At 46.6% G+C, this 12542-nt stretch overlaps 1 pseudogene; it reads left to right on the top strand.

Annotated features, from left to right (window-relative positions):
• Positions 1–1232: 1232 nt before the first annotated feature.
• The window catches only part of LOC119938684, a 51258-nt pseudogene continuing 39948 nt past the window's right edge, over positions 1233–12542 (top strand).

The following is a 12542-nucleotide window of genomic DNA, read 5'->3' on the forward strand; positions in this document are numbered from 1 at the left end:
AAAACGAAGGACAGCGGTAGCCATAAGAATCCACCACAAGCAAAGCTCAATACTGTGGAAATGATGTCATTGCTCATAACAACCAGACTTCTCAGTTCAGAGAGGATGGAGAGGAATCTTTCTGTGACTAAGAACTCCTTTAAAAAATGGCCCAGCACAATCCGGCATGATCTCAAGGTTCACAGCAGACACTTGTGCCACGACAGTGAAATGGAAATGTCTTCTCAGATTACAGTCAATGGAAAGCAAGGTGTCCATTCTGAAGGGCTCCCAGCTGCTCCTTGCTGAAGAAGCAGATGGCGCTGGCACCCGACCGCTTTCTTGCTGTGTGGGACTGAGCACTTACTCTAGGCTAGGCCAGGAAATTCTCCTCCAGCCTAGGCTTCTCCACCCACCCACCTCGCTCCCCCTGGTGAGATGGTCTGTTCCCCAACTTCCAACATTTGGAAATCCACTTTTTCCAGGGAATGCATTCCTCTTTTTCTTTTCTATCCTTCCCTGGACTTTTCCTATGATGTTCTTCAATCTGTAACTTTGAGGCCTTGGGGTGAGGGGTGTGTTTAGGAGAGGCAAATAGTGGCATGAGATGAATCCACACTGCCTGGTACTCTGACAACCACCAGGCCCAATCCTGAAAGCATCGTTAAACCAAAATCCCAAGGAAATCCACTCGGCTGAAAAGAGCCATCCTTATTAATGACCCCCCAAAGCAGCAACTTACTGAGCTACAACAATGTGGCCCAGGCCTAATGCTAACTCCAAGTGTGAATAGATGTTTCTGCTTCAAAAACTACCATACTCGAATTAGTTAACTTGAAATGGCTTCAACCTGGACCTTTCCATTCTGTATCATAATTCCAGCCAAGACCACTAGCTTTGTTTTCTCCAGGCTCTGAAAATGCCCTCTCCTGCTCTCTGAGTTCCAGAGAGAGGGGGCAGGGGGTCTTCACAAATCAATCCCTGATGGAAAACAAGCGCTGTTGCCAGGCCTTTGGTGATTATGCTACCAAACATAAAATTGTCCAGGACTTAGCTGGGGGGGAAGCGCAACATTCTCGAAGAAGTGTGTGCCCTTCCTCAGTCGTGCCCCTTCTTCCCCACCCCTGGAGAGGGGCCGTGGCTGAAGACAAGGCAGCGGGGTGGGGGGAGACTGTGAGCAGGTCTCTCGCTGCTAGTCATAGGCCTCCCGAGATGCACGGAGAGGGCCGGCCAGGGGAGCAAGCTGTCTAGGGATGACGTCCGAGTCGTTTCTATTCCTGCAACTGGATCTGCTCTACAGACTAATAGGCCATTCCTGTCTCCGGGGCTGGTAACCTGGCTCTGTCTCCCAGCATCAAATTCCTCTTAATTAAAAAAGATTTAAGATGTAAAACAGCCTAGTGCAGCTCTAAAGGTTCCATGTGTCAAATTTCCAGCCTGGGGGGCAGGGGGGACTGAACTAGGGGCCCTTTAATTAGGAGAGGCTGGGAGTCGCCAGCTAATTGAGATCTATTTTTACTTTAATTGGGTCGGGCTTCATTTAATGTCTTTCTGGAAGAGGAGGAATTTCAATTTCTTAAGGGTGGTGTCCATGAACGCAGTGGAGATGAATTCTATTTGCTGACCCGCCAGTTGTTCCAGAGGCCAGGAGCTCCCGCCTGCTGCCTCCCTCTGCTGGGTTCTCCGCAGGACATCATGGACTTTCTTAAACCCCGGATCGGAATTTGATCAGGACCTGAGGCTGCAAATTCGATTGACTAAATTGAGAAGTAGCATGGCCTAGTGGATAAAGCACAAGCCTGGGAGTCATAAGGACCTGGGTTCTAATCCCAGATCCGCCACGTGTCTGCTGTGAGACCTTGGGCAGGTCGCTTCATTTTCTATGCCTCAGTTACCTCATCTGTAAAATGGGGATTAAGACTGGGAGCCGGACGTGGGACATGGACTGTGTCCAACCTGATTAGCTTGTAGCTACCCCAGTGCTTAGTATCGTGCCTGGTACATAATAAATGCTTAATAAATAATAATTTTATAAAACACAACAAAAAAACACCCACAGATGACCCACCTCAGACAGGGAAGTGTTTTTGCCTGGAGTACATTGAAGTCATAAGCAAACACAAACCCACAGAACCTAGGTTCTCAGACGCAAAAGCAGCTGTCAAACTTATGCTTAAAGGTCCTTCACAGTGGTAGACACAAACAGGCCGGGGACCCCGGTGACAGCAATAATGAACTCTCCCAGCTTAAACAGCGGATGAGGCTCAGTCTACTCCTGAAGACTTTGGGCCTGATAATCTGTATTACAGGGTCAGAGTAAGGGTGGTTGGCAAAGTGCCACTTGCACTCACGTCCCTGCCAGGCATATTTCTGCTTGGGCCAGGGGTTCAGCAGCTGAATGGGCAGTCAGGGGTGCAGCCCAGCACAAGCAAACATCTGAACCTTTCACCCCTGATGGCATAGTGCCAGCAGGAATTTCTCTACCTCTGCCTGTTTTGCCACCCTACATAGGTGAGGTGGACTTTGGGAGGTAAAGGGAAGGAAAATCGGGAGCCACTGATTCGCCCGCATTGGGAGAGTGGTTTGGGCGTGATAATAGTAACGTCCCTGACTGACTTTCAGGAAGAGGAGCTTTAGCTGGAAAGTTTCAGACAGTTTGATCCAGTTGGCACTAAACTGCCCTGAGCTGCTTCACACTGACTCTGCTGGCGATGGTTTGTGTGTCTGGAGCTAGAAATCAGCATGAATCAATCTAGGTGCCCAGATTGGCACATCAGAGAATTGCAGGCAGAATAGCTTTTTCTGAAATACTTCCCTGCAATCCATTCTACCCTCTCCCCAACTCTTGCATGCCAGTTTCTCCTTTCCACTTTCCCTCCCCTCAATTTTAACTGGTCTTGCTTGGAAAGTGGTGATGCTAAGCTGGTCTTTTTTTAAAAAAAAATTTACGTTGCTGTCACTGCTTCTGCCATTTTTTTTAGGACTGGTAAACTCGTGTTTTATTTTTTGTCCATGAACATGAAGGTGCCATTTTAAGCCCACCCCCGCTAATTTAATTAATGAGAACCAAATCCAAAATAGAATTGACCTGAAATAGTTACCATGCTGATTCCTTGGCGCTAACAACAAACTATTACAGCGGGTGAAGATTTCACTCTCGCGCTCTCATCCCTGCCAGTCGTGTTCCCAAAGGGGTATGGACTGCAATGAGTGAGTAGGCGACACACAATTGCAGCACTCTGCAAAGTGCACACCCAGGTGGTTTTCCAGGTAGGACCCACTGACAGCCAAAGTGACCACAGCAGAGTGTCAACACTGTACCACAGTACCATGTCCCGGCAGAACATTGCCTTGGTAGCTGCTACGGTTCCTGCCACCCACGTTAGTCATCTATTTTCAGGATTCCTGTTGGGTCTGTCCACCCCAAGGAACAACTCAAGTTACCCTTTGGACATAAAAACCTTTTCAAGACTGCTAGCCTGGTGCCAGCAGACAGAACCGGGACTGGAACCCAGGTCTCCTAGTTCCCAGGGTGCTACTCTTTCCACTGAACCAACATCAGGGCTTCAATACAGACTGAAGTATTATCCTACAGTTCTATACCCATCCTTTGTGGTGGATGGACTTGCCCTGCAATGACCAAGTGTCTAGTCTCTTTAGACAGGGTGGAGGTCAGGGCAAAGAGGAGGAAGAGGAGGAGGAGAGAAAGGAAAGAAGGTTAGGAAGGGCAAGAAGAGGATCCTGAGGAGATCAAAGGAGAAAAAGACAAAAGGGGAAAAAAATCAATCAATAATATTTATTGAACGAGGTAGGAAGGGAAGAGAGGCAAAAGGTAAAGAGGAAAAGTACCCACTGCTACCTTCAGAACTCCTGGCTAAAAGTGGCTCTGGCAGGCTGGCTCAGAATGGGCCAGTTACTGAAGGGTCAGTTAGGGGAAAGCTGGTCCATTCAGCGATGTCCACCTGAAGCTAGCAGTTCTGGACCCCCTAAGTGCTCAAAAAATGCAAGTGATTAACCTGTGCACCTAGAGGCAGGCAGACCCGGAGTTTTGGGACAGTCCTGCCTAAATCAATACGTCTTGTCACCCGAATGCAATGACAATAATCCATTTATTCACCCTCTGGCTCTGAAGGGTCAGAGTCGCATGCTTATAGCACAGTGTAGACTCTCTCAGCCATGTGCTCAGCTGTAATTACCCATGTCCAGAGTGAACAGTCACAACACCACTGGCCACAAGCAGAAAAAAAAACAACTCCTGGGATGTTGGACAATCAACTCATTTTAGAGCCTCATGTTATAGCACCAAGTTATCTGGGAAAAGGATAGAGCACAGGCCTGGGAGACAGAAGGACCTGGATTCTAATCCCAGCTCTGCCACTTGTCTGCTGTGTGACCTTGGACAAGTCATTTCACTTCCCAGTGCCTCAGTTACCTCATCTATGGAATGGGGATTAAGACTGTGAGCCCCATGTGGGACAGGGACTCTATCCAACCTGATTTGCTTGCATCTACCTCAGCGTTTCGTACAGGGCCTGGCACACAGTAAGCACTTAATAAAATACCACTCAATGCAAATCTGTGTCTTTCCTCGAAAACAAAATTGGGAATATGCACTTCAGTTAGGAAGAGAGAGGTAAACCCTTTGATGTCTTGGAGCGTAACAAAGATTAGTACCCAGATAGCCGGGATTGACTAGTCCATCTCACTTGAAGAGACAGGAATGAAAGACATTTTCTAAGAAGCTACCCAGGCTACCCTAATCCTGTAGTGCCGAGAAAGTGATGCAGACCAGATGGAGGCCTTGGTGGGCCCCAAGAAGAGGAGGGACTGGCCTCAAGATGCCATCTCCTGACCCCCCCTTAAACTCTTCCTGACCTTGTAATGGCTGCAGCAATTTGTTGTGGGGGGAGGAGAGGGGCACTGGTTGAGCCCCAGGAAGTCACTTGCTTCTGTCCCAGGGTTAAAATGCCCTGAGCAAGATTAGAAATGGAGGGGAGTAGCTACCAGGCCTTCAAGGGATGTAGTGTCAGAGAATTCAGTTATTGTTGCATTTGCTCTCCACATAAATTCCATTAGAGGTTTTGATGATTTAATAATAGTTTTCCCTTCATTTGCCTCTGTACAAATGCGCAAGCTGTAACGGGCATTCATAACAGAGCAGTGAGCTAAGAGCATTCCGGCGGCCTCCAAGTTGTTTCTCCTGAAAAGGTTGGGTTTGGGGCTGTCACTGCGTGGTTTTAGGATTAGTTCTGAGCAATTAAATCCATTCTGCTTTCCGCAATGCTCTTTCAGCATTATGACTGATAAACCTTCCCTCTAGGGCGGGAGAGATTAGTTTAATGGTGATCCATTGGACCGTCCCTGAATGAGTGCATCAGAGAAAAAAAGAATAGATAAAGAGGGTTTCTGGGAGTTGTTTCCCAGGCCTGGTAAAGATGACACACCAAACAGAGAAGCCAATTGCAACCAAATTGCAAGTGGTTTGAAAAGAGATTAAGTCAACAGTGTCAGAAAGGTTATAGGGTTGTACCTCGGCTTGGGGCAGGCAAGTATTTGGGTTGAAGGGCAACTGTATAGGCTGGCCACTGATGTCCCTGAAGGATACTAGGCAAGGAGAAGCTAATGGCATCACATGTGTCATACTGGGCACACGGCATAATTATATGAAATCCCACATGTATGATTATCACTGAAGGATGCCTGAGGCCACCCAAACCTAGCACATCTCTTCACTTCAGAAACTTCTCCCAGGTTGCTCTAAACCCAGGTGCAACTTCCAAGTCCCAGGGTTCGGTGGCAGGATGGGGGGAAGCTGGGGGCCAGGCCAGCTGGAAAACAGACCACTGGTCAGCTCACCACTGAAATGAGTTTTAGAAAGCTATTGAGGGCTACATACACAGAGAATCTGCTGTCACAAATGCCCAACAATACAATTGTGATGGCATTTATTGTCTGAAGACTCCCTTCACACAATATCTGCACAGAATTACATCAATAACTACATACAAAGCTGACACCAGTACTGACACATGCAGTGATACTATGCATATATTGACTTTTTCTGCTCAGCCCTGGATTGCCCTCCCTCTTCGTATTCAACAAGTGATCTCTCCCCACCTTCAAAACTTTAGTAAAAGTCCACCTCCTTCAAAACGCCTTCCTCTACTAAGCCCTCATTTCCTCTTCTCCCGCTCCCTTCTGCATCATGCTTGCACTTGGATTTGCACCCTTTTCCTCATACTTTCCTCAGCCTCACAGCACTTGTCCATCTGCCCCTCTACACTGTAAGCTGACTGTGGGCAGGAACTGTGTCTACCAACTCTGTTATATTGCACTCTACCAAACATTTAGTACAGACCTCTGCACACATGAAGCACTCCATAAAAACTACTGATCAGCTGACTGATTGTAATAAACTGGACAGAATCAACCGGCAGCTGGACTGTGCCCCCTCCCTAACTCTGACCTCACCATACCTAGCAAGGCTCTATGTCCACAGCGAAAACATTTGAGGCCAAGCAATCTTTCCGGGCTCCACATCTTAAAAATTGTGCTCAAAATTATAAATTGGGGAAGCAGCGTGGCTCAGTGGAAAGAGCATGGGCTTTGGAGTCAGAGGTCATGGGTTCAAATCCCAGCTCCAACAATTGTCAGCTGGGTGACTTTGGGCAAGTCACTTAACTTCTCTGTGCCTCAGTTACCTCACCTGGAAAATGGGGATTAAGACTGTGAGCCTCCTGTGGGACAACCTGATCACCCTGTAACCTCCCCAGTGCTTAGAACAGTGCTTTGCACATAGTAAGTGCTTAATAAATGCCATTATTATTATAAATGGCATGATAAATTAACTCTTCATCTCCTCATCCAAACTCTGTCCCTTAAGATATCCCCAACCTGTAGACAGCACCACCATCTCCCCTGCCTCACAAGCCCAAAATCTTGGCATTATCCTTGGCAGCTCTCACATTCAACCCATTCATTCAATTTGTCACCAAATCATGTTGATTCTCCCTCCACCCCTTCCTCCCCATCCAAACTGCTTCCATGCAGATCCAAACACTTAAATCCCATCTTGATTACTGTAGCAGCCTCCTCGACTTCCCTGCCTCCTGTCTCCCCCCACCTTAATCTTTACTTCACTCGGCTGCCTGGATTATTTTTCGGAAAAAAAAAAATTCAGTCTGCATCTGCTCACTTCCCAAAAAGCCTCCAACGATTGCCCATCCACCTCCGCACCAAACAGAAACTCTTTGCCATCAGTTCTAAGACACTCAATCAGTTCTCCCCCTCCTACTTTACCTCACTGATCTATCATAAACCAGCTCAAACACATTGGCCCTCTAATGCCAACCTAATCAATGTGCCTTGATTTTATCTATCTCATTGCTGACCCCTTGCCCACATCCTCCCGCTGGACAAGAATTCTTTCCCCTTTAATATCCGACAGACCAACCCTCTTCCCACCTTCAAAACCTTACTAAAATCACATCTCCTCTAAGAGGCCTTCCCTGACTAAGTGCTCATTTCCCCTAGTCTTCCTCCCTCATCACCTATGCACTTGGGTCCGTACCCCTTAAGCATTTGATATTCATCTCGCCCCCAACTCCACAGCACTTATGAACACGTCCTTATACTCTGCCATTTCCCCTAGCTGATATGTATTTTAACCTCATTCACCCCAAGCCTAGACTATAAACTCCTGTGGGCAGGGATTGTATCTACTGACTCTCTTGCACTATATTCCTCCAAGCACTTAGTACAATGCTCACCACAAAGTAGGCGCTCAGTGAATACAACCGATTGACTTACCTTAGGCATGCACATCATAAACCATACCTGCTGAGAGATTTCCTTAAAACAAAGTTCTTCATTCTCAAGACACTGGCTAGGTTTCTTGAGGTTTTAAAAATCATCTGTTGGCTGTTCATTTTCCACCCCCAACCTATATCGGCTGTATCTGTGGGGACTTTATGGGCTAGGTTGCGGCTTTCTGAACATTTATATCCAGTGTGCACTATATCGAGGCTATTTTTTCCCCTTCCCTGGTGGTAGTCATTTTTTGCTTTTGCCCCTCAGAAACGGCACATGTGCTGTGTGTATTTTGGTATATTCCATATGAATGAGTTTGCCAGATTTCAATTTTGAGAATATGGGACACCAGCTGCAGTCCAACTCAACCCATCCCCCGCTTCTGTGGAACGGCGCACTTGTGTCACTCATACATGGGACGACCGTGGCTCAACAGACCTCCCTGAGGAAGGGAAGAACGCAAGAGACCCTTATAAAGAGAATATCTGCATGGACATGCTGTGCCCGGGCCATATAGGATATGGTCAAAACTCAAAACTCCTAAAGGTTTATCACTGTCAAAAAACCCCATCATGAACCTTCACTTTTAGCCCTAACTGTAACAAGGTGTTGTTTTTTCAGTAGGGGATAAGCCAAGAGGTTGACAGGTTGATTTTTAGGTTCCAGATGATAAAAGGAAGTGGTTGATGAGTGGGATTTGGGTGCTTTGGTCTTCAGCCATTTGTTTCCACTGTATGGATGGAATTACGTGAAAATGTACACCTGCCATTTCCAGTCTCACTCAGCTAACTCACCTGCTCCCAGAAATAGGGGAAAGGGGATGGAAACTATGGGCAGTGGGTTGGAGAGGGACTAAGATGGGGAGAAGATGGTTAATGCTGAATGCTGCTACTCTTCCATACATGGCAGACCGGGGGACAGGTAGTCGGACAGAACCCAGGAGCCCCTGCTCAGGGGGTTCGGTCACCTACCTAGCAGTATGGTACACGTGTAGCCTAATTAATGAATGTCTCTATACACGTAATTACCCCAGTAGATATGAAATGGAATGGAGGAGCTTCCCCATGAATAAAACCCCTACTTTCATTTACTCAGTTGAAGGAGTTAACACTCCTAAGATACTAACTCCAAAGGGCAAGGGAGTCACCCATCCAAACCAAAATAATGGGACATCTGAGCAGAAGAGAGGGCTAAGGGTGGGAATAACTTAGTAAACATGGCATAGTGGATAGAGTCAGAACGTCACGGGTTCTAATTCCAGCTCTGCCATTAGTCTGCTGTGTGACCTTGGGCAAGTCACTTCACTGGGCCTCAGTTACCTAATCTGTAAAGTGGGGATTGAGATTGTGAGCCACAGACAGGGACTGTGTCCAACCTGATTTGCTTTTATCCACCCCAGGGCTTAGTACAGTGTTTACCATTCATTCATTCAATCGTATTTATTGAGCACTTACTGTGTGCAGAGCACTGTACTAAGCGCTTGGGAAGTACAAGTTGGCAACATATAACCACATAGTAAGCACTTAAATACCATAATTATTATTATTATAAACAAGCTTCATGCCTATGGGGAGAATGCTGACCAGCTGCTTTCTTCTATGCCCTTGGGAGGTCCAATAAAAAAAAAAAAAAGATGAATGTCAAGCAGGAGAGACTTTGTATCTAAGGACTATTCTTGACCAACAGGGTAATAAGAAGACTGGCTCAAGCTTCAATGTAGAGTGTTCATCTGTAATAATAATAATAATAATAATAATAATAATAATAATGGCATTTATTAAGCACTATGTGCAAAGCACTGTTCTAAGTGCTGGGGAGGTTACAGGGTGATCAGGTTGTCCCACGGGGGGCTCACAGTCTTAATCCCCATTTTACAGATGAGGTAACTGAGGCACAGAGAACTTAAGTGACTTGCCCAAAGTCACACAGCTGACAATTGGCAGAGCCAAGATTTGAACCCCAGACTGAGCCCCCTCCTTCCTCTCCCCCTTCCCATCCCCCTGCCTTACCTCCTTCCACTCCCCACAGTAGCTGTACATATGTATGTTTGTACATATTTATTACTCTATTTTACTTGTACATATTTATTCTATTTATTTTATTTTGTTAATATGTTTTGTTTTGTTGTCTGTCTCCCCCTTCTAGACTGTGAGTCTGCTGTTGGGTAGGGACTGTCTCTATATGTTGCCAACTTGTACTTCCCAAGCACTTAGTACAGTGCTCTGCACACAGTAAGCGCTCAATAAGTACGACTGAATGAATGAATGACCTCTGACTCCAAAGCCCATGCTCTTTGCATTGAGCCACGCTGCTTCTCTGTATAGACCTTTAAGGAAAGGGGAGGTCGCCATCCATCCTAGGTGGCTCAGCCATTCACCTGCCTGAAGGCAGGGGTCTGAACCAAGTGATTTCTTGAGAGCCCTTCCAATTCTGTGATTTGATTATGACTCTAGAGTGTAAGCTCAGTGTGGGCAGGGAACACGTCTGCCAACTCTGTTGTACTGTACTTTCCCAAGAGTTGAGTACAGTGCTCTACACATGGTGAATGCTCAATAAATACCATTGAATGGATGGATGATTCTATCCTGGGCAGGTGCACGATAGCCTATTCGATGCTGGGTGTGAAAAGTTCAACACAGGGCTGGGAGGGTTGAGAGGCATGTGTATCCCATAGGTGGGAGGCTGTCGCCTCTGTGGTCACATTTTGGCCACCACTCTGATCAAGCGCTTAGTACAGTGCTCTGCACACAGTAAGCACTCAATAAATACGATTGAATGAATGAATGTTCATAAAAGGTATTTTCTGACAAGTCTCTTGGGGCAACAAACAGTATGCCATTTGCTAATTAGGCTCTGTACTGGTATTTCTGTCAATATTGGGCCAAATTTTGGCTCACCATATGCAAACACACACAGGGAAAACGTCACTCGGAAGCAGCCGCACCAGCACATGGTGACAGATGGCGGCCCCAGTTTGGGCTCCCAGGATACCATTTGGAGAAAGAAGCTGCCCAGGGCTTTCATTGCCTGGCATGTCATGGCACAGAGGAGGAATGCACCAGGTGGGGCCAAGATTTAGGTCTAGGTTCACTGGTCCATAAGAGGTGTACAGTAACTGACCTCATCTGACCTGTCTAGGCCCTGCTCTCAGCTGCCCTGCCCAGAAAAGTGCAGTCAGGTCTTGTGCATGGAGGGGAATATACTTGGAGGAATAAGAGGTGGACCCCAAACTTAACATGTGGAAACAATGAAAATCCGATCAGAGAGAGCAAGCACGGTTTTTCTAAAATGACCAGAAAGTAGACTATATAATCTGTCTCATAACATGGGGGCTGCGTGCGTGTTACCTCATGCTGTAGTACTCACACCACAGATGATGGCAAGCACAGAACTTTTTTTTTTGCCATTGCATTGCATCAAGCCCAGAGAGTCATGTGATATGGGAAAAACATTCCCTAATACCGTGACAGTGTTCTATCCAAAATGCATCATGAAAACACATGGTATGGAAGAAATGACTGTATGTAGAAGCTGGGAGAAAATGTTCCCAGACTTTCAGTACTAGGGAGAGGACTTTATTAGAAATCTGGGACCAGTACAGAGATCCAGACTTAAGAGGAGCATGGGAAACTGAGAGGGGGTTTAGAGGAGAGTCATCAAACTGATTAAAAAGGCTTTCAGGGAAAGGCTAGAGCAGGGATTGGCAACCTTTTGATGCAGAAGAGTCCAACCTTTGAGCAGTGGGTACACAAATAACCATGCAATTTGTGGCCCACCCAATGTGACCTGTGACATCATCGTACCATGCTAAGCACTGCATAATATGGTGATGTCATTGTGCCAAGCAGCTGCTGCATAGCAACAGCTCTTCATAGCAACAACTGTTGCTACCAGCTGGGATGGGAAAGGGTTTTCAGTCAGGCGGGGGTGGGGGGGAATGAATCTCAAAACAGGACCAGTGCTCAGCTGGACAGAATAGGCAAAGGGGTGGTCCCGCCTGCCGGAGGCTTCTCGGAATCCCTTCTCGGCCTGCTGATTCTGCCAAGCTTTCCCCCACCATCACTTTCCCCCTGCTCTAAAAGATCTACTAGGGGGATTCAGTGTGACCATGAGAAATAAATATGATCTAGTGACTACAACAGTGCTCAGAAGCCCCAGAGCAGGCAGGTCTGATTATCTTGCTCCTACCCCAGTGCTTAGTGCAGTGCCTGGCACAGAGTATGTGCTTAATAAATGCTACAATTATTAATAGTATTATTATTATTATTATCATTGTTATTATTAGGTTAGCATGTCTGATACTGATCCAAGAGGCATTCAAGCCAAAGCCAAATCTGTGAGAATTTTAGACAACATGACATCTTCTGAGGCAATAGTTGGTTCAGCTACCGGCCTTTTCCGTCCCAGTTTTGTCCAAAGGAGATGACCATCAACAGAAAGGGAGTGGAGAAGAGACCAGGGAAAGCTGCAGCAGGACACAATTCTAGAGCCTCCTGCCCACCTGAACGTGAACACATTAACACAAACCCAGCCCGCATTTCCAGAATAAGCATTTCCATTAGCATCGCTGGAAAGCAGTTTGAGCTGTTCCATTTTTAAATATAAAGGACAAATGTGGGTGAGAATCTATATAATGCAGGGAGTGAAAGGAGGCCACACATTTGTATAGTCATACACACACACACACACACACACACACACACACACACACACACACACCTCTCTCTCTTTCTTTCTCTCTCTCGCTCTAGTCT

This window comes from Tachyglossus aculeatus, chromosome 16 (genome assembly GCF_015852505.1).
Source record: "Tachyglossus aculeatus isolate mTacAcu1 chromosome 16, mTacAcu1.pri, whole genome shotgun sequence".
NCBI classification, from domain to species: Eukaryota; Metazoa; Chordata; class Mammalia; order Monotremata; family Tachyglossidae; genus Tachyglossus; species Tachyglossus aculeatus.